We start from the raw sequence: 22,464 nt of genomic DNA on the forward strand, positions 1-22,464 counted from the left end.
ATTTAATTTTCTTAGACAAACATGAGAAATAAAGTCCAAATAATTTCCCTTATTGTAATTCATCTAGATGTTCTCCATGACAGTTCAACTCTATAGTTATGCAGAAAGCAGTCGGTGATGAGAATGTCATAGGCGCTGTAACCCAATCCTTCATGTAAGCCTGCCTGCCACACTATATACTCAGTCTTACCCTTTGCTATAGGCATGCTTATTATATTTAATAATTAAATGGAAAAGAAATCAAATTCTTTCTCTCACACATACATACACATTCACACAACTTTGACTTACAGGATTAATTTCCAGTTCTTCTGAGGTATTCAGAGTCATTTTAGCTAAAAATTATGAATTTTCCATTTACCATCATCGTAAGTAAGATATGTCACTCCTGAGAATGACCAAAGAGTAAACTCAAAGATACTTGTATTCTTCTTCTTATTATTAAATCAAGCAAGACAGAATAAGGTGGTTCTTTGAGAGATTCTTCAGTCATTTATTGAGAATTTACTAGAATCAATAGCCTGTCCTAGGCCCTGGGAGGAAGAACAAGGCAGAAATAAATGGCCTCTGCTATCAATAATGAGAGAGCACACACATTAACATAATGAAAAGCAAATGACTTATCAGAGGAGCGATTAAAATAAAAATGGAAGAAATCTTGAACCAAAGTAAGGTTAAGTACAAAAGTGGAATTTAGTGCTTCATAAACTCAAAGGATCCAGGACAGTCTGATTTCAGGTGTGATTTGGTTCAAGGCTCAAGCAACGTGACCTGGAATTGGGTTTTCTCTGCTGTGTGTCTCGACGCTGGTTTCCTGGATGTTATTCTGACCTCCTCCTTCATTACTATGTGATAGTTGCCAATAAATCCTCTCAGTTGGCCAAATTTACATATGCCCACATTGGACTCAACTGCTATTGAGTGCCAAAATAACCCCAAAAAACCCAATGTCCCATTTAAGGAGCAGTGATTAAGAGCTAAAGCTCTAAATCAGACTGCCTGGAATTAAATCCTAGTTCAAACTAAGAAAGGTTTTAATCTCTATAAGCCTTCTCTTCTCATGAGTTGAATGTTAATAATAATAGTATCAATAGCTTAAAATCATTTGAGGATTTTGTGACAATACCTGTCAAGAGCACAGGTATAGTGTTAAGAGCACAGGCATAGTGTTTAGTAAGTAGTACATAAATGTAAACTGTAACTATTGATTTCATTTTTTAACTGCTTCCTTTTCTGCAACATGAATTCTGCCTTCTATTGACTTCAGTGATAACTCAACTACTGGATTTTAATTTCCTGACCATTTTTCATTATATAAGAAACCTCTATTGTCACCTAATTTTGAGATCTCTTGATCTTATCCTTTCATTTTGACCATAGCCTGGTTCTTTATGACCCCTGCATCGTATTTCACGGAGATAGTATCTGTATGGACTAGGCAAGGCACCAGTAAAAAGCAATCCCCAAATATTGATAGCTTTAAACAATGAATGTTTGTCTCAATTCACATTATGTGATCACTTGGCTGTGTTTCGATACATATACTCTTCAAGATGGGAAACTGCTGGATTTGCAGCAAAGAAAAAAGATAAGTGAAACTGTGAAATACATTTTAAAGCTTTTCACAAGTGGCCCCCACTAGTTCTTCTGGCATTTCATCAACTAAAACAAAGCAGGTGGTTAAGGCTGATGTCAACAGTGTAAGAATACATAATGCTCCTTTAGAGATTATGATTAATACTTTGATAATAATAAATTTAAAAATCTACCACAGTAGGCAAGCTTTTTTTCTCATTTCTCTTTTTACGGGAAAACATTTTCAACACATGAGACTCATTTTTAGGGATGTTTTTCGATCTAAATGTTATCTGTAATATCTCCTTTACTAAGATTCAGTTTGTGTGTTGGTTTGCAACTGGGTCCCAGATGCAGATGGAAAGAACAAAATGAAGAAAAAGGCAGACTGAGGCAGGTGTTAGCCAGACACAGGCAGATAGAATTAAAGGCACCTGTAAGTTTCAAAGCACTGCTAAGTTGCAGTCAGGAGGGACCTAGGGCCAAGACTTGCAGTAAACAAGAAGCCACAACCTGGCTATCTGGAAAATTCAGCCTGAAAAATAAGAGAGTTGTTTTTTTGAACCCAATTCGGCCTTACCAACAAGCCCCGCATCTCAGTCAATGACATGAGCTTCTTCTTTCAAAAAGTTCCAATCCAACTCAGCCACTGGGAAGTATACTTAGACAGACCTCAGTTCTGATTGGCTATGTGCTATGCAAATGAAGCATTGTACTTTCAGTCAATCAGGAATGAATTGTCATGTCATTAGTTCAGTTGCCTATTAGGTCTGTGGGGTGTGGACTTCCTCCTTTCAAGAAGCTGTATAAACTGGTAGTTGCTGCTAGCCTTAAGGACATCTGTTCTTGGAGCCCTCCCTGATTAGCAGGGGTCTTATTCTTTATAGTCCTCATTAGAAGCTTTGCTGGTTGCTGCATACTCTAGTCTGCTGGCTTCATTCTTCACTGCCTCTGAGACACGACCTCAGCCGGGAAGAGAACTACAGATCGGTAGGTGGCAGTTTTAATAAGCAAAGGAACTCACATGAAGCTTGTTTTGGGTGGCTGCTCAAGTAGATCTCCTCACCTACCTGCCAGAATCTTAAAAATTTTTATCGAAGCCTTAACTGTGTTCAATTACATATACTGTCCAAAACAGTCTCAATAACACCTTACTCTCCCAAGCTACAGCCTAGAAACAGCTCCCACTGTGGGAACAGTAAACAAAACGTACATTCCAAGGATAGAGGGTTGTGGGGAGGGGAAAGAGACTTTGATTGCTTGGATCAGCTCACAGATCAACTGGTAATCATGTTCTTTTGATGACCTACTCCAATATTGTATCTTTGCAGTTGATAATTACTATCAGAAATGTCAATGAGTAACCTTATTTATTTACTCATTGGACATGGGATCCTATGGTTTATACAGTTCAGAGGTATGTCCTCTTCTTTGTCAGTGGTTCTGAATGTGTATCATAGATGTCTTGGGGTCCCCGAACCACTTTAGTGGGTTCAGTGAGATCAAAATTATTTTCATAATAATTCAAAGACAAGAATTACTTATTTCACTGCATTAACATTTGTACTTACTGTATAAAAGCAATAATGGGAAAAACTCCTGATGTTTTATTACCATCAAGGCAGTGGAATCAAAATATGCTATGCACTTAATTCTTTTATTCTTCATTACCACTTGAATTCTTTGTAAAATTCAACTTCATTTTAATATATTCATAATGAAGCAGTAAAATTAGTAAATTAATTACATCTGAACTTGAGCACACATGTATTAATACTCTTGACAAAATGGGAAGTTACATATGCACTTCTACACATTAAAGTATAGTGGCTTTTTTGAGAAAAAGTTCTTGAATTGTTAACTGAACTAGCTATTTTTTTAATGGAACACCATTTTTACTTGAAAGATTGGTAGACAAAAAGACTGCTTATTGGTATTTGCATATCTGGCAGACATTTTCTAAAAAATGAATGGAGTGTGCCTGTAATATTAAAGAAAACAACTAACATTTGTTTCCAATGATAAAATTCAAACTTTTACCTGAAAACACAAGGTTTTGGAAGACTTCCATCTGTTATAAGTTTGACAGCCTTCCAATATTTCAAGATTTGTCTGAGAAGTTTGGTAGTGATATTAGTGAACATGATTTTCAGGTACTGTGTAGGAAAAGGACCCACAATCTAAGAGATCTGCTCAACTTGGTGAACCAATATTTTCCAAATGACACGTACATGGCATTTGATATACATGGGTAAGATCCACGGGAAGTGCTAGATAGACAAAGAGACTTAAGTGTAACAGTACAAAAAGATAAATGATACATGTTTTTAGGTTCCATGTTATAAAAGACCTTTAAGAAATTACTTGTTTTTATATAACATCCAAGAAAAATATCCACAATTATCTGAAATGGCTATTAGATTTCTACTTTTTCCAACTGTGTATGTTTGTCTGCCTGCCTGCTTTTTCACTTTTCTCTTTTTTTCCTCCCTCTCCAGTCTTATCCCTCCTCCTTCCTTCCTTCCTTCCTTCTTCCTTTTCTGTTTCTTTCCATTTAAGTTTTTGTATTAAGTAACTGGGAGATGTTTTAAGTAATTACTGCTGATTTTAAAAAGTAATTTAGAGGTAAGCAGTGATATTATTTTGTGTCTACTACACATTTATTCCATACATAGCTATAAATCCATTTCATAATTATTTTTATTTTTGCATTTTTAAATAATATTAAAATCGAAAGATTTTTATAATGGAAAATATACTAAAGAATCTGAATGGAGTTGTGTATTTGACAAGTAATTTGGAGATTCAAAACTATCTGAAGTCTATCAATATGTGCCCAAACAGTAGCTGGATTTTATACGGTGAAAATTTAAAAACTGGAACTGTGGAAATCTAATACAAGAAGGAATCCTAGAGCTACTTGGTTCTATCCCCACTTTATGACTGAGAAGGTTTTGGTAACTTACTTGAGATCACCCAATTGTATCAGAGTCAGGACTAGAAAGTCTTTTCATGCCAATCCAAAGCTAACTCATTTCCAGACCAGCATCATGCTTCTCTACAAGTGATACTTGAACCATGCTTCCCATTGTATTCAAGCACCTCAAATACTTTGTATTTAAACTGAAATCTAGGCACAGTGATGCTGTCTGCCAAACCCTAGTTCAGCACAGTAGTGTGCCATCTTTGGACAGAAGAGTTATCCAACTATTTGTATTTGGATGCATTATTACTTCATTATTATTCAATTTAAAAGAGCAGATTTTTTTTTATTTAAAAGTACTACAACTCTGATTAAATTCATTAGCTCATAAAATTAGTTAATTTGAGGAAAAAGATGAGAGTCCCTGGCGTATTTCAATCTGTAACATTTAACAGAGTGAGTGTTCACTATGTTCAGTAAGTTCTCAACAGAATCTTATGAAAGCCAATTAAGGAAAAGTGAAGTAAAGTGAATTAAGTGAGCTACTCACATTGGAAATTGTGGTAATTCTATAAGGCCACTAGGAGGTGATGCAATTCAGGACATTAATTATTCCTAGGAAACCACGTATGATGACTGTTCTCCAATCCGGAGTCTTACTGTGGTGTTGAAATTTAAACCAATGCTGTATTTAGCATTCCAGAAGAACATGACAATATGTCATTATTAAATTTTTTCCTTTTACTAGGTTAGGTAAAAAGATAAGGTACTCTTTATTTTGAATAAAAATATGTCAGTGCTGAGGCACTACAGTGGGTTTCTTGGGGCAGAGAGAAATAATCTGGGAAAAACCTTAAGAATGTCCCTGCCATCCAAGAAAGATAGCTGTCTTTCTTTTTACAATATTCTCCAGCAATGGGAAAAACCTATCTTGGTCTGAATTCCTATAAACAAAGAGACAAATAAAACCCTGCCTGCTATTAATCTTAAAATGATATATACAACACAGATGGTGGTAGTGAAAGATGCAGTTGAATGCTTCTCTATTATTGAAAAGTTTTAAACTGTGTAATTGCCTTGCTATTTCATTTCATCCCTGTCTGTCATTTTAGTAATATATGTAAGACAAACAAAAGAATGTCTATAATAAATTACTACAAGAGTATACTTAGTTTTCGCAAGCACAAATCTGATGAGAATGGAACTTTAATGATTCTGACTCTGCCTATCCAGTCTTACATGGAACCATTAGATCAACAAAGCCAGCTGTTTTTAAGTTCCATTAGGAACCAGTATTAAAATAAAAGTAAATATTAAGTCTGAACCTAATTCTATTTTACAAATATTGTCATTGATTTTTTAAAATACTTTGCTTGATTTATCTTTTTAATTTTAACATCTTCAACTTGTAAAATATTTTTTCTTCTCATTTTGTATGTCAAATAATATATGTTTCTCCCTTGAACCACTCAAACTACTTCACCCACCAATTTCACCCTCCAAGGACACCAAGATACCTCAAAGAAGTATTATGGTTGGACTACAGAATGACTTTCTATAAATGTTCTCAAGTATTTTATAAAGTTAATGTGAAGTTTTTAATACTTCATTCAGTAGGACCCTCAGAATTTGAGATGGCTCAAAATATTAAGGGAATGGTACACTCACAGACAATATTCTAACCTGACCCACCCTTAAAAAGAGCTTACTTTAACCCTATTATTTTAAGAGCCTTTGAATTCTTTGTTTACATAAAGGCAATACATGGAAAAGATTTAATTTTTTTCATTCATTTTAGAAGTTGGTAAATGACATTTCTTCATTTGATAAATATCTTGGAAAACTGTTCTAGGATAAAATGTGGCTGTTGTTTGGTAAATTTTAAATGGAAACTAACTTACTTGTAGCTTGAGCCTGAGGAAAATTTCATCCTTTTGCAGTGGGAACCATATATGTGATTAAGCTGACAAATTAATGATGCTAGGCAGGAACAGTGATGAATTATATATAAATCCAAGAATCAAAAAAATTCAGTTAGCCCATGCTGCATTCTCCAGAATACCTTGATTACAATCAAGCAAGTCAACAAATGATCTAAAAAAGTTAACTTCCAGGCCCTTGAAATCATCTACAGTAATTTCTTGGTAGCTCTAAAATGTCCTAATTGAAGCTGTTTTCCACCAACTTTGTTCTGACAGTTCTTTCAATAAGATTTAAGCCCATAATTCCCTCTACTAAATACCTTCCTGCTTGAATTATTGAGAGTAATTTCTGTTTTCCTGGACAAATTCTGACAAATACCTGTTTTGCTTTCCATAATTAAAACCATTTACTGAGTTGCCACCTCTCAGGTATCTATTTAATATGTGACTATGTAATCATATTCTCTAAAAATGAACGGCAAGTTGTAATAGGATGAATCGACCCACCAATTTATTTTTTATTACTTTTGTTATTTATCATCGTCCGTGCCAAAGAGGAGTTTTTAAGCCAAAATAGGAGGACATCAGAATGTATTATAATTACCAAGATTTTAATTTATACTACCTCAATTGCAGTATTTTAAAACACTTCTGGAATACTAATATCTTATGTATCAATTAAACTCAACCAAGAACTAAAATTAGTTTATTAGCTAAAGTCATCTAAGGTCAGTTAATAACATATTCATTGATTTCTTTCTAAGTAGTATTATTTCCATGTGCTGATAAATTAAATTACATTGTTAACTGCTGTAACACACAGTTCCAAAATCATAGTTGATTTAAAAAATTTTTAAACCATGTAACATTGGATACTATAAAAGACAAGGATTCATCTTAATTACCCTCCATATATGATTCATAATGGTAATATTATCAAACCTTTATTAATTTTTCCTTTCCTTTATGAAGCACATCCCATAGGTAATTGGATTTTTCCCTCTCAATAATTTTTAAGATATTCTCACAATGTATCATAATTGAACTTTTTGTTGAGTCTCTCTTCTATTTTCTTTCCACAGCACAACCAAAGCAATTTTTCTGAACAAAATACTCATGTGAGTCTATTTTTCTTTAAAAAAAAAAATCACTTCTAGGCTAGAGTCTCAGGTTCATAGCCCTCCTGCAGGGCACATATAACCATGCATCCAAAAGAGGCATAGGCTGTTCTCAACATGATAGATGGATAGGTGCTGAGTGAATGGTAGAAATTTCTATCACCTTTAAATATATACTACAAGCACAGCTTGTATATTTGTGAAATATTTGTTTAATATAAGTTTCACTTTCCCTAGTCTAGATACATTTTCTCTACCTTTTTGCATACGGTAAGATACTAAGGGAGACCCATTAGAGACAGGATTAGGGCATATCTGAATCATTATTATCACAACACTGTATCAGAATTCATCTGACTACATAATGTAATCAGTGTATTTTCATGTGGGAAGAGGGGTGGAGAATTGTGTGCCACACATGCAGACATTCTAACCAAAGGATCCACAGCAAGTGAGATCAGCAATTGCTGGAGGGCTACCAAATGCCAGAGCATTTGACAAAGAAATTGTCACCTTAAAGATAAAACATGGAATTACAAAATTTTATCATAAGTAGATATTTATAGGTACTAACTTAACAAAGCTCTATTTTTTTTCATCCATTCCTCTTGCTCCCTGAGAAAGAAAAAGAAAAAAAGAAATCTTTTTCCTGCTCACATTTCAGGAAGATCATCATAGCTAGTGAATTTTTTGAGTAGAGAATATATATACATTTGTTGCATTATTCTAAAAATATATGTATTATAATATGTGGTACATAATTTAAAATATATATCCATCATCTCTTTAATTCCTCATAGGAACTAAGAACAGAGAGCAAGGAAATATTAATATTGATTTGCCTTAAATAAGAAGAATTGTTTAGTCTTGCTTCTGTACCAAATTTATGGAGAGTATATTTCTAACCATGTCTCTTTTAAATTGGTACATTTAGAAATCAGCAATTATTGCAATGGAAATCTGTATTGTTCATGACAGTTCAACTATTCTTTTCTAAGAAAAAGAGACTTTATTAAAAGCAAAGTTGCACATGGCTATTTTTTTGAGTTTTTATTTTATTACTAGTGCAAGAACAAAACGTCAGACAAGACTATTGTCTGATCCATCTGGTACTATATTTCCTCTACACAAGCCTTGTATAACACACACAATATTTCAATGGCAAATGTTGTTTAGCTTTTGAAACAATTGCCTATCAAAGCATCCAGGTCCCATTGATAATGAAGCAAAGCCTTTCCTGCAATTGTGAGCCAGGAAATGCTGGCCCCCTTGGCAAGTCTCATATGTCCTGTTGCCTGTAATCTCCCTCCCTTCTTGCTGGAATGTGTTATTTTTAAGCAGCTAGGCTAACAGGAAAAGAAAGTTGTTACTTTTTTTCATGTGAGCAGGCAGGGGAAGGCAACTGTGTTTTAAGAACTGAGGCTGATCAAATCTTTAAACCACTTACCAGGTACCAAGCCACCAACCCGTGAGGGAACTCTCCAGTTCCAAACATAGTTTCAGATGGATAGCAAGTTCCTCATTCCATGGCCCAATACATTTTTCAGGCTTTGGAGAACTAAAAATAAAGGCACACACTGTATTGAAGGTGCATAGAACTTCATTGTTCTGCACTTACATGGATGAAAGAACGTGTTTCATTTTGCAGAGCTTCCCTGAAAATAAATCACTTTAAAGAGAACCACAGAAATAGACACATTTTATTTCATGATGATTACTAAATGTTGAACCAATAGTCAATAGAACATTTTACTCACCACTATAAATAAAACTATATAATTTGTAAAAGAAATACACTTCTCATACTTACCTATATAAGAAATAATATTATAGCTTCAATTTATTATATCTACACATATAAAAACTTATCTTTTGCCTTACTTAAATAATTCATTTTTTCTCCCCTAAGACAGTTTTCTTTGAAAAACAGATCACCTTTAACAAAGATTATCCAAGGACATGCTGAGAACTTTGTTCTTCTTGAACAGAAAAAGCATGTCTCTCCCTCAGATCCTTTGTTCTTGCTGGTCCTTGTCTCCCGTATGCTCTCCCTCCAGATTGTCACGTGACGCCCTCTTCCTTAACCAACCCTTAAGTGACTATTAGCACACTAAACCTTGATGATTAGTCTCCATACCCTTTCCTACTTTATATTTTTTCTAGCCCTTAACATCACAGATACACTCCATGCATTTACTTATTTACATAGCAACAATTTCTTCTCATAAGAATGTGAGGCCGATGAGAACAGAGCCTTTGTGTGCTCACTGTAGTGCCCCAATCACCTCAGAGAGTGCCATACCACAGCAGGTGGTAGACATTCAGTAAGCAAATGTAGAAAGTGGTTGCATAAGTTCATTTCTAGGTAATTATTTATTAAATTCTCATGGTGTACACTTGGTTCCAGTTATCCTTCCTCCTACATATCAAAATAGTTCAAATAAGTTGAGTCTATGGTACAGAACACTGTAATCTAAGTTATATATCACCTGGATATTATAAATCCATAAAAGTCACACATGGAAATGTTTGTGCATGCATGTACCCATCAAGGAATTGAATACTAGAAAAGGAGCTGGGATAGAGTTAATTTGTCATTATTATTCTTGCCTTCATCCACCCTTTATTTTCCCTGATTACAATCAGCATGGTTAGATTTTACAGCGCTCTCCATCTGTATACCAGGGAGCCAGTACCCTTTCAATCCCACAAACTACTAATATTTGTAATTCCCCCATTGCCATTAAAGGCCCCCAATATCTATCCCGGATTTACAGCACCTTTATGGCAATGTTTTTCATTCATTTTTTGAGAAATCAGTTATAAATACTAGATTCCAAGTTGATTGGTATTTAGAACATTTCTAATATCTCTTTTCAGCCAGCCCTTAATACTTTCTAAGGCTTTATCTTGGAAAGTAAAAGAAAAGGATGTAGAAATTATAAATATTGAAGAGATAAAATTCATTAAAATTATATTCCTACATAAATGTAGGCCCTCTTTGCATGTTTGTCATTAAGGAGAAGGGAATTGAGGCATTATTATTTGCAACATTTTGGTTATTTCAACTCACAAGACCAGTGGAATGATTGATTGACTTGATCTCTCTTTCCTATCAAAGTGAGGCTGAATTTGATATGTAATGTGGTACAGGAGGGAGAACAGTGCATTTGCTGTTATTCTACTCTCCTCACCAGAACACTGGTTCTTCACTGGAGTCTTAGGTGAGTAGCTGCTCCCACCAATCAGCTACTGTGATTGGTTTCTCTCTCTATGCTCAGTCCATCCTCCCATTCCCACCCCTGACTGACTGATCAAGATTTCTTGTGGTGAGAAAACTGTAAGTTAAACTTTTCCTTTTTTTTCATAAACCTCCACATCTGGGTCTTATATTGGCAGAACTGAACCTCTAAGAGCTAATACCATCACATGAATCACATGGGCCTCCAGCCCTCTCAGGTTTGGACTCTAGACATACCGTTATTGGACATGGCACAGGCCTGGAGGGCACTTACAAGACTTAGTTTAGTCTTAACTCAGAGTGAACTCATATTCCCAGCCTGTATGTGGTCCCTGCACAGAAAACCAGATTCCACTGAAACCTGACAACAGATGAACATCTTTTCATGCATCTATCAATTCATCAACTCTGAATATTGAATGCCCAGAACTCTTCTCCAGCACGTCTCTGGGTTCACTGTCTACAGAGCCAGAGCTTTGTGTATGGTTTCTTTGTGCTCTGTTTCCTTGCTGTCTTAAACCAGTCAGATCAAACTTCATATATCTAACTGACTATTTGTCACCTCCACTTCAATTTCTCACTAACATCTCAAACTTAGTATGTCCCAAAATAAGATCATAACCATCTTTCCCTCAAAAACACTTCCCTCCACTGTACTCTAGCTCCTCCAAAGCACTATTACCCATCTAGGTGTTAAATCCAAAATTCTGACTCATGCTTGCCTCTTCTCTCTTCCTCATCCCATACACAACCAACCACCAAGTTCTATTATTTATGCTTCCCTTATATTGCCTGAGTAGTTCCCCTTTTTTCTTTTCTCATTGCTAAAATTTATCTCTGAAATAATTTTATAAAAAAAAAAACAAAACATAATGGCATTGACTCTCCTAAATTTATTTTGTGCAATATTTTCAGGGAATTTCTTTTATAAAATACAAATCGTGTGCATCAATTCCATGCCACACGTCCTTTGTTTCCCGTTCCCCATAGAAGCAATCCAAAACACGTTAAGTGGCCTACGCTGTTCACCATGATCTGGCTGTACCTACCTCTTCAGTCCCATCTCTTAGCACAGTCCCCTGTACTTTATCACCTTTCATCCTAATGCATGAAAATGCCAAATCACAGGCCCAACATTCTCTCCCAGGCTCCTATAACCCAGGCAATCAGCATGTATTCTTCAGGGATCAGCATAAACAGCATCTCCTTAGAGAATTTCATGCTGAGCGCCTGTTACATAGTTCTCCACCACGTTGTTTATCTTCATAGTGTTTACAATTCATAACAATTGAGTATATATAATTTTGCTTAATTTCTCATTTCCCACTCCATGGCAGGCTCCGTAAGGCATGGAACCATGCCAAGCAGGGTCACCTCCATATCCCAAATATCTGCTGCCATGTCTGATGTCTAGTAAAGACTCAAATATTTGATAAATGAATGAACAAAAATAAGCAGTGAGAAATTATTGTGGCCAAGTCTGTGTTCTCCAGGCTGGTGTTTCAATTTTATTACGTACATTCAGAATTTTTGGCTGCCAAGAGAAAACTTGAGTAATGTCTCTTAGAGAGTCATTATATTTTCTTTTATTTCTCATTGTTTAAAAGTGATTTCCTTCTCTTAAAAAAATAAAAAAATGCCTTTCTGTAAGCAGTTCTAGCAAATATCAGCTAATAAAGTAATGAATGATTCAAACAGATTGAGAAAGACAAACCAAATAGATTATAAAGAGAAAGAAAATCTGAAATGACTTGATGAGACTGAATTTTTCATCTACAGAAGATCTGAAAAAATAAGTGTTCTATTGGAAAAGTAAAATAGACTACATTAGATTTAGTTATTGAAAGAAAATGGTTAAAACCGGTGTCTCCCCAGCTGGAGGAAGAAGTGAGCTGATAAACAAATGGTAAGTGCACTAAAGAACTAACCTAAGGATGTTCGTATAAATAGGAATGAAATGATTATGGTCTGATATATATTTTTTAGATATCACAAGAAGGAAACATCCATTAGGACTCACACAGTGGACAATAAGTAGCTCAGTAGGAATGTCGAGCTGGGAGGTTGAGGCTTAACAGAGCTACACTGTGAAGGATGGGCAGGCCTGGGCAGGCAAACATGTTAAAATTCACACAATGGCAGAGCTGATAAAAACACATCTGCTTTCTTTCTTTGTACACAAGACAATAAATGCTCCTAGTTAACTTCAAGTCGTACCCCTGGAAACTTTGATATTGCAGATGTAAAATAAATTAAGACAAGATGAAAGGAGGGAAATTTGTTGGGAAAAAAAAAGCATTTGCAAATTTAGAAAGCTCAGCATGTAGATAATTGAAAGCAGGAAAGGAAATTGTTTCTAGATAGTATTCTAATTCACGTGGCTTAATTTTCAACTGATAAAGTATAGTACAGCCTTGACCCTGAAACATTTTGATTTAACAAGAAAAGTGCTTTAGAGGAAAGCAATGTGTTTTCATGGCTCTCACAGGGAGCAAAGCTATTATCCCAGTTAGGTAGAATTTTCAAAGTATTAATTAGTTTTTAATTTATTTATTTTTAATCATTAGGCTTTTTTAATTTTCTTAATTTTACTCCCTAACTTAAAACTCTTTAATAGGTCCTCATTTTGCATGTGTAAAGCCCCACCACTATCTGCTGATCTTGGCCTCCACCTCTCTGAACTCCTTTTCTACCACCACCCTCCACCCATGTATCTTGATACCTCTGATTTTTCATCATTGGCTTCTGAGGTGTCCTTTGAACATATCAGGTCCACTCCTACAACAAGGCTTTTATCCCCATTTCATCTAATACAGGGGCTGTTAGTATTTCCTACCCCATGGACTTTCCCAGAAACCTAGTAATGGTGGAAAGCCAGTGGACACTTCTCAAAATGATGTTTTATAATGCATAAAATAAAATTTGAAATAAAATTCCAATGAAGTAATACAGATGGCCAATAGGCACATGAATAAAATGCTCAACATCACTAACTACCAGGGAAATGCAAATCATAACACCTCACACCTGTCAGAATGGCTATTATTAAAAAGACTAGAAATAACCAAGTATTGGTGAGGATGCAGAGAAAAGGGAACCCTTGTGCACTTTTAATGGGGAGATAAATTGGTGAAATATCTATGGAAACAGTATGGAGGTTCCGTGTACAATAGCCAAGGCATGGAATCAAAGTGTCTTCTGCTAAATGAATGGATAAAAAGGATATGGTGTATATTTACAATGGAATGTTACTCAGCCATAAAAAAAGGATGAAATCTTATTGTTTGCCACAACATAGATGGACCGAGAGAGTATTCTGCTATATGAAGTAAGTCATGGAAAGACAAATACAGTATTGCACTTCTATGTTGAATCTACAGAACAAAACAAAACAGAAGCAGATTCATAGATACAAAGAGCATCGTTGCTGGAGAGGAAGGTGTTGGGGAGAATGGATGAAATAAGTGAAGGGAATTAAGAGGTATAGTCTTCCAATTATAAAGTAAGTAAGACACAGGGATTAATGTACAGTATAGAGAATTAAGAATAATGTAACAGCCTTGTGTGGTGACAGTGATTAGACTTATTATTGTCACCATTTTGTAATGGATATTAGTATCAAATCATTTTTGCACACCTGATAACAATACAATATTTTATGTCAATTTTTCTTCAATAAAATAATATTTTTTTAATCTGCAAGATTTTCAGCTAACAAAATTACACTTGCTGGTAACACATCTGTAGAATCTTGATAAAATTCAAAATTGAAGGGCATCCTAAATTTCAGATAAAAGTTAATGACAGTAACATTTTCATTTTTTTTCCAAATTAAGTTTATGGATAGCCTGAATTCCATTAGGAAGTCAGATAAAAAACTTCTTCTTAATGAAACGTTCTTTCCCAGGTATCTTCTTTACTCACACTTCATGTCTTTCACTCCTCTATCTAAGTGTCCTTTATAATAAAGTTTTCCCTGAGCATAGCAGCCCTGTGTTAGCTGTTGCATATTCTCCTTACTTTATTTTGCTCCATAGCATTCACTGACCTACTTTATATTTATTTGTTTATTTTTTTGTCTCCCCACTGGTATTTGAGCTGAGTGAGGAGAGGGTTTTCTTTCTTCTTCAATCACTGCCATATCCCCAGCATTTAGAACAGGACCTGGAACAAACCAAACACTCAGTAGGTATTTGTTGAGAGTATTAGGTGAATGACTGATCTTTTAGCATGTCCTGTGAAGCTCTCTGAGTTCCCATATCTCACTGTCTTTCTAGTCTCATCTTGCACTGCTCCCTTGCTAACTCACTGTGCCCCAACCATTCTTATCTTTTCTGTTTTCAAAGGAGAAACCAAGTGCCATCCTGCCTCAGGCCCTCACCTGGGCATCTAAACTCTTTTGAATGGTCCTCTTCCATCCCTCTCCCACTCCACATGGCCCAGTGAACACCTACTCACCCAACAGAACCCCAGAGAGCCTTATTTAACACTGCATGAGGTGCATCTCCCTGTCATGTACACTATATTTTTTTCATTACACTCTTCACAAATGTTATTAAATAATTATTTGCATAATCTTTCATTTTAGTGTGTATTGTAAGCTAGATTGTGGCTCAATGGAAACAAGTCACTCACATTTAGAAGTGCCCAACTAACATTTTAAAAACTGAAATGAATAAACCAAAGAAGTCACAGAGACTACACTCTACAGATTCTTCTGAATGTAAAACTGGGAGCACAGTTACAAAGTTAGTTGGCCTAGCCTGAGCAATCATTGCTTGCACCTGTTGTCTGTGAATTAAATTCTAATGAGATGGCAGAGACCACTCATAAATATTTATAAAGACAAGGAGTTTGGCACAGACTAGTACTGGGCTGAAAACCCTAAGTGATGTTATTTCTTGTTCAGTATCACAGTTGCATCCTGAAGTGTTGCCAAAAATTTGATCTCCAGAAGGAACTTTTTTTTTTAGCTTGATTATAAAACCTGAATTTAGAAGACACTCAACATTTCATTTATCTTAAGGACAATATGCTGCTTCATTGTATTCTAAAACCACCATCTTTCAGTAAACAAAATACTCTGTATGAGAAACTCTTCCTATAAAGTAAGTGGTATAAATGAATGAACAGCGCTCTCCTCCTTCTGAGGCCTATTGTTTATGATCATGGTCAGGCCAGGGGTGTTGGATCTTAGGGGTGAAGAATATTCAGAGCTAATGTCTTGAGTTGAAGGATTTGTGAAAAAACTAAACCAAAACCAGCAGTGTTGTTAGAGTCCTCAAGAAGTAAAGGTTAAAAAATTTGAACGGGAACTTCTAAATACAATTTCATGTTTGGAAAACAACTCCAGGTTCTCTGTCATCAATACAGACATTTTGTCAAGTTTCTGGAACACTGCTTTACTATCTGCCTGATTGTAATGAGCTGTGTGGAAGATTTTTTTCCCATGCTGCTGTCTTTATGAACTGACAAGACTATATACTTCAGTGCCAGTATTTTGGAGCAAGTCTTAGAGCAGTGAGAGATTGATAGCCTCATCAATGAGCAGAGCAGACGACCTCAATATATTCAATAAACAAACTCAATCAAAGTTAAGAAGATTATTCTGAATTTTAATTCCAGGTAATTATTTGAGTGTAGAAAAATAATTGAATCAGTGCCAACTTTATTACTTGGAAGTGATTTTCAATTCTATTTAAAACTTTGAATATGAAGCAAAGACACCCAAGAAGCTCTTGAAAGTTGTACTGGTGGTTAAAAAAGAGAATATTTTTTATTACAAATTTAAGACTCTTTAGAAGGGCTTTTTTTTATAAAGACAAAAGCTTGCTCTTGAAATAAGTATGAGTAAAATGAATTAAACCACTGAAAAGACAGAAAATATTTTGGATAAAGATTAATTGATCAATCCCTGAATTATTTCTGAAGCAGTTCTCATAAATCTTTCCACGACAAAAAGTATATTCTGTCAGTATATTTATGAAAGAGAAGGAGTGACTAATGATAGAATTATACCTTTTAGATTTGAATCCCCACTGATCATAGTAAAGTCATGACACCAAGGTCACGAACACCAGAAGGACCTTGTTACTGGTGTGTTCACGCAGTCACATGCGTATATATAATTACTTCCGTTGTTTAGTGCCATCCATAACACAATCACTAAAACAAGAGTTCATTTTGTCCTAGATACTTACACAGATACACACACAGGTTCACAAGGGTAGTTTTGAGAAAATTCAGATAAAATTGTTTTTGATGACATATTTATACAGTGCAATATAAACAACTAGGCTTCATTTCAGTATGCAACAGGTGATAAGTAATTTCTTAGCACAACGCAATTTTGAAAACTTTCTGTTTTGTCTTTTTTTAATGTATTTGTTCATGGAGATTTCTTGTAAAAAGGACAAGAATTTTGTTCATTTGTGCCCATCAGCATCAACTACATTTAGTTCATCTGGTAAGAAATCAACTGCAAAATAACTGCTTATCGAAATTAACATCTGAAAAATTAAACCAATCATCGGTCCCTTCAGCTTCAATATATTCTATTAACACAAATCATGTTTTATGTGGCAGATATTTTTCTAGGCAAGATAAATATAGAGTTTCTATATATGGTTGAGGAGAAAGAACTTTACATTAGAGTAATAGGGGAGATACATGAGAAGCAAACACATCTGAAGGAGCAGCGATTAACTTGTCTCGGGTGGGGAAAGGAATGGTTTTTAGAGATATTTTCTAGGTAGAAAAAGTTGATGAGACAGCAACAAAGCATTAAGAAAATCAGATCATAACATCCCTTCTCTTGCACCAAGTTCACAAAGTAACAGCCAGATATGCCAGAAGGAAGAGAGGGAGGGGAAAAAATTATCTATATACTTGACAAATCAAAGTAGACGACATGTCATAGACTAGAGATTATGGAACATGAATATACATTAAACCAGCTATGTACTTTTCAAGACAAAAAAAAAAATAAACCATAGTACTATTTATTCTACATCTGTGTAAAGAGCAAAGCAATTGCATTTTGAGACACCTAAACGAACTCAGCCGTGAGCATCTCATCCTGTGGGATCCTGTTGCCTCTGCTTGTGCCGGAAGCTGGTGGGCCAGGTGCAGGTTGCACAAATGCTGTGCAGGGCCCCTGAGTGCCATTCTCAGGGTGCTTCATGCAGGAAGAATACTAGGTACAGGAAAACAGCACCGTTTGAGTCCAAAGCACAGTGAAATGGCTGTCGTTTCAAGTGTCCCTGGCAAGCACCAAATTATTTCTAACAAAGTTCATTTCACTAGAGAAGTTACATCTTTCAGGGTGGAAACAGGCAGGGAATGTTTGGGAAACAAGGGACTCCGCTTATTCTTTTGGCTGAGCTGTTTGTTAACCTCCGTTAAGAAATTAGCTAACTTCAGGGTTTTTGTTTTCTGAGTAGATTATTTACACCAAAGTGAGAATCTGGGAAGTGGGGAAAGGATTTGGAGAGACTGTATGGGAGAGAAAGGAATGAGGCTGCTACTGGCCAGGAGAGCTTGAACGAGTAAAACTAAAGGAATTTCAGAATATATTTTGTAAAATTGTACTTTAAAGTGGACACTACTGCCTGAAAGCCTTGGTAAAATCTGCATTACTTGCCATAATACCCTGTAGTTGGACTGTTGGTTTTCTAACAGTTTTTATGTGAACCACAGTGTGGGGCAAGAGCTGAGAGTCCTCAGAGGAGGCCAAACAAATATGGGTTTTAACTGGATTTGTAAATTATAAAAATGTATTATGAAATGAATATTAACTTTTAATTAAATATGAACATTTCTTTGTGAAGCTTTCACTAGACATTACTTTAGAAAATAAACTCAATCCCTCACTGTCTAGAACATAATTAACAAAGCTGAAATTTAAAAATGATAAGAAATACATGTACTTTTTAGCTATTTTGTGGGGTTGGAGAGATTTCTTTTTTGTGTGTGGTAGAAACACTATGACATGTAGTCAACAAATCTTGTTTAAAACCTGCCCATTTTACTCTGTTTAGATTGTGATAATTTCTTGTCCAATGCTTAATATGTACATGTCACTTGATCCTAAAACTCTGCCCAAGTCCAGGGAATTAATGCAGCGCTTTGAGATATGTCAGCAGTCGTGCCGGCTCCAATGAAGAGCTTGCTGTGCATTATCTCATTTCCTCCTCACTCAGTTCCTGTGAGGCAGATTCTATTATCTGCATTTTAAAGATGTGGAACCCGAAATACAGAGAAGTACCATTACAGGGTCTCAGGGAGATGAGGTGGCCAAGTCAGGATCCAAACCTAAGCAGTTTACCTTCAGTCCATATGCTTGTTGCAACAGTGCTGTGTCAGGACCAGAAGGGACCTGTGTTGGACGGAGGGTGGAGAGTGGGGGGGTGAGAAATTGGCAGCGGGGCATGGATCAGCCCCGGGAGAGACATGCAAGGCTGCCTATAAGCGAGGCCTTAAGAAAGCTGCCCAGTATTCCTGAAATTCCGGTTCACCCATTATCTTTCCAAAGTTTAAATGAAATTGGAAATGTAAAATGAAGTTCCCCCCCAATAAATTCTAGTTATCCCACACACATAGTAACTGGTACAATTCCACCCAAGTAACCCACAAATAGAACAACTTTCAGAATCAATTATATTTTAATATTTCTGAATAGGAATTTTGCTTTACTTATTTTTATTTCCTATATATAAATATGTATGCATGTATATATATTTTTATTTGTCTTCTTTATGGATCCCATGCCTGTTATTGCCAAGCTGATCTTTTCTGAGAGAAATATCTCTGAAAAGGGAATTCCTAAAGTAATTTTTAAGTCTTTAGATTTGAGTTATTTTTCTAATTTTCAAGGAGCTGTGCTACTACTGTGTCTAATCTACTTCCTGTCTCTGTCTCTTTGACTTTCCTATATTGTACAATGAAGGTGTAGACTTTTCACTCTCTTTTTCAGAAACACCACAGCCTCTCTCTTTCTGTTGCCAGTTTTTCATTGTTGCACTAAATTCTGTTTTTGAGCTCTCACCATTCATTTCTACATGCTTTTTTGGGGTACAAACCCCAAGTATGACATTCACCTCAGACCTGTCCCAGATGGACTCTCTCACATGCAGAGTGGGCTGAGGGAGAATTTCTTCTGCCTGATGGTTTGGGTGAAAGAAAGAGTACACCACAGGAAACAATGTGTTCATGTTTCCATGGCCTTTTCCTGACTTCTGTTCCAAAGGTTCTTCGGCCACTAATGTTTTCTGAGCCCCATTGCTTAGGGTTAAAAATGGATCCAATTCAAATTACTGCTCTACACCATATTCCTTCCTTTTACTGTATTTAACATATGTTGTTGTGTTACTATCTTAAGACCAAGCTTTGCTCAAAATGAAGTCATATTTAAGCAATAATATATCCAGTACTTTTACCAAAAGTTATTATTAAGGTGTCCTAGGAAACTATTCAATATGTTCACTGGAAATATTTTTGGGAATATAATGTTACAAGTATATTACTATAGTTTACATGATTGAGAACCCAACCACAATTTCTCTCATATATCAAAATTAGGACTCATTCATTACCAGCATCACAAGTGAAATTTCGTCTCTTGAACCCTCTGAGCTGCATACTTGATTTTCTCTCTCTCTTTCTTTACATTAGTAGTTATGATGGCTTTGAGATAAACACACATTTTCACTTCTAGAACATGCACAAAATTTTATGCCCTGTCCTTAATGCACTTTATTTTTCTATCCTACCATAACACCATGCCTCATTTTTCTCACCAATTTTAACTTTATTTTGTCCTGCAAACATCTTTGTCAGCCTCCATTAATACATTCTAGAATATAATAATAGGGTATATAAGTTATATTTAATGAAATTAATGAAAGAAATTCAACAGAGGAACATCTGAGAGAAGTTTCCAGATTGAGCAATAACAAAGAACATTTAAATAGTGGTTACAGCAATAGTTTTAACATGTTAAAAAATAAATAAAAGGAACTGTAGAAATATAAACCCCAAAGGACACTCAAATCTGTATGCAAATTCACACCAAACTCCCTAATTTTTTGGAAAACTTGATAATGTCTAGATTAAGGGTTAGTGGGCTCAATCTAAATAAAGTTTTATTGGAACTTAGCTACATCATTTGTTTACATATTGTTTATGATTACTTTAAGCTTATAATAGTACAGTTAAGAAGATGTTATGAAGAGCATATGGCCTACAAATGCTAAAATATTTACTATCTGGTCTGTTAATGGAAAAAGTTTGCAAACCCTGGTCTAGATGATTGTTTTAAACCTGCTGAGTTATGTTCAGCCAGTGTTGCACCTGCATAATGCCACCTATGGTGAGCCCAGGAGGCCCAAGCAGGAAATGTGTTATAGTGCATCTGCTAAAGAAATATTTGACTCTGGTTTCTACATCAGTATTAATCACAATACAGTCTCTGGGGTCATGCATACCTGCTCATCAGGACACTTACTTATTTTATGTATACACACATAATTCACATATCTATTTTTGTGGGATAAATACCCAGAAAATATATAAAAGATTTGTTATGTAGCTAAACAATTTCCACATACATGGAGAAAACGTCAAAATTTTCTAATGGACACACATATTATACAGTTCATATACTTAACATATTCTTCTACTGTTTTAAAGTGAATTATATTTGTCAGGATACTAAAAATTCCCTAGTAGAAACAAAATGGACAGCCTCTGTTTTGATCAGCTTAATCCAACTACATATCTCACAATAGTAAAGCCATCTTTTTCCACCCATATCACATGTGTCTGTCCGCCTGTTTGGGGAAGAGCTATGAAACCTAAGGGGAGTTATTATGTTACTGATGAAATGCATCAATCTGTAACACACATGTGCATTTCACTATATAATATCTGCTTATTTTCATTAAATTGAATTAAATGCTTCAGTATGTAACAGAGCCATCTTCCTTAGGAAGCAGACACTTGCAGAATTCTTCGTGGCATCCCTGGAAATCCCTTTTGTATCCATGACATTCTTCCCCTACTAGGCTCATTCCTTCCTGTCCCCTAGTATATTTATTAATATGGGGGAATTTTATCTTTCTTACTCTAAGATTTTGCTCTTGTCCCTAAGCTACTGTATTTAAACTAAAAGAAAAGGCAAGGGACAATATACTCGAGGAAACAATATACTGCTATCTGAAATTACTGCATGGTGTGTGTTTTCTTACTTAAGGGCAGAAACAAAAGTTTTCTCCTATTTTTACTCCTGAACTACTGTACTTTAGACCAAAGCTGAGCCTTGACCTAAGAGAACAAAGAAAACCAGTATTTTCCAAGATGGGGGGATTTCGCCATTCATACATGCTCACCATAGTAGGTATGTGGAAATGAACAATCTTTTTTTTTTTTTTTACAAACTTCTGTTCTCTGCTAGAAGGCATGCAAGTCTGTATACGAATTTAAAAAAGAATGGTTTTAACATTTCTTCTTTCAACACACTTTGATTATGTTATGAGAAAACATAAATACAAACATACCTCAGTATTTAAATATTTTATAAATACACTTTTGTAAGCATCTGATAACACGCAGTGGTTTAGCTTTTCACTTCTTCTAGGTTAACCATTCATCTTTGTGTCCACTTCCATTGTGTGCCAGACAGATAGT

At 35.4% G+C, this 22,464-nt stretch overlaps 1 long non-coding RNA gene across 1 annotated transcript in view; it reads left to right on the plus strand.

Annotated features, from left to right (window-relative positions):
- Positions 1-2,362: 2,362 nt before the first annotated feature.
- Positions 2,363-22,464, plus strand: part of LOC140849784 (uncharacterized) — a 41,200-nt gene continuing 21,098 nt past the window's right edge. Inside the window, exons 1-3 of the long non-coding RNA XR_012131974.1 lie at positions 2,363-2,565; positions 7,503-7,538; positions 10,660-10,762. This is a non-coding gene — a long non-coding RNA (uncharacterized lncRNA). The remainder of the gene's footprint in view (positions 2,566-7,502; positions 7,539-10,659; positions 10,763-22,464) is intronic.

Source organism: Manis javanica, chromosome 5 (genome assembly GCF_040802235.1).
Source record: "Manis javanica isolate MJ-LG chromosome 5, MJ_LKY, whole genome shotgun sequence".
Lineage (NCBI taxonomy): Eukaryota > Metazoa > Chordata > Mammalia > Pholidota > Manidae > Manis > Manis javanica.